Source organism: Etheostoma cragini, chromosome 19 (assembly GCF_013103735.1).
Source record: "Etheostoma cragini isolate CJK2018 chromosome 19, CSU_Ecrag_1.0, whole genome shotgun sequence".
NCBI lineage: Eukaryota > Metazoa > Chordata > Actinopteri > Perciformes > Percidae > Etheostoma > Etheostoma cragini.
Window position 1 is genome coordinate 16,501,204 of NC_048425.1, and position 1,156 is coordinate 16,502,359.

The 1,156-nt window shown below is 44.1% G+C and overlaps 1 protein-coding gene across 1 annotated transcript in view; it reads left to right on the forward strand.

Moving 5' to 3' along the window:
• LOC117934646 (adhesion G-protein coupled receptor G7-like) overlaps positions 1–1,156 on the forward strand; it is a 5,256-nt gene that overhangs the window by 2,990 nt on the left and 1,110 nt on the right. The gene's annotated exons all lie outside the window — the stretch shown is intronic.

Sequence of the window (1,156 nt, forward strand, 5' to 3'; positions counted from 1 at the left end):
GAATTCAATTCAATTTGATTTATATAGCTTCTAGAAACCTGACCAGGTCTAGACCGGACTCTGGGATTCACCAAGAGCAAGCACGAGGCCACAGAGGCAAGGGAAAACTACCTTTAAGAGGCAGAAACAATGGCTCAGGGTGGGGGGGCATCTGCCTCCACCGGTTTGGGGGGGCAGAGACAGAGACAGACAGAGAGATAAAGAGTGAGAGAGAGAGAAAGACAGAGAGAGAGTGAGAGACAGACAGAGAGAGAGAGACATGTAGAATTGTAGCAGAGGGAGTGGAGCAGGAACATGGAGGCAGCAGGTGACTCCAACCACAGATCCAGAACCACAAACACCTGCAGGAAGACATATGAGGAGATAGAGAGAGAGAGAGAGAGAGAGAGAGAGAGAGGTAGGAGAGAGAGAGGGGCAAGAGAGAGAGGAGAGGGGCAAGAGAACACAAGACTCCGAACGGGAAGATTTCGAGTTAGTATCATGCATTAATGGGATGAGGTTGCATACAGATGGAGAGAAGGCGGAAGAGAGAGGTGCTCAGTGCACCATGGGAAGAGAATCAACTTCTGTTAAAATTTATAGTCGAATTATATCTCACAGAACAGAATAAATTATATTTAATATGATAAATAATGTCTTACTTTTCCGTAATGTGGTGAATTATGGTAACAACCAAACCCAGGATGGACACAGAAAGGCCAACCATAGAAATCACATCCAGCGCTTCTGCATATTCATAATTCTCTCTGAAGGACTGAAACACATACACACTGAGTCTTCACCAAGCCTCCTCCAATACTCTGATATACCTCGAGATGTGTAAGACGTGTCTGTTCACCCAGAGAGCAGCGAAGTTGGTCGTGTGGTTGCAGCAACACTCAAGCTCTCCGTCTGAAGTGTTTCCCTTCCAGCAGCCGGACGCGGTCCAGTCGTCCAACTCGTAGTCCCAAAATACACAGGAGAAGTCCCACAGAGACGTCCCATCCACAAGCTGAAAAACAACCACAAAACACCTTTATTAATCTGGAAAAACATTCTTAAAATTGTTGGAAAAAAAGCTTTTAAATTTGTGAAAAACTGGCAAAAAATAGTTGAATAAATGTCGAAACTTTGTTGATAAACTGTTGAAAAACTGTGGAATAATCATTGATTTATT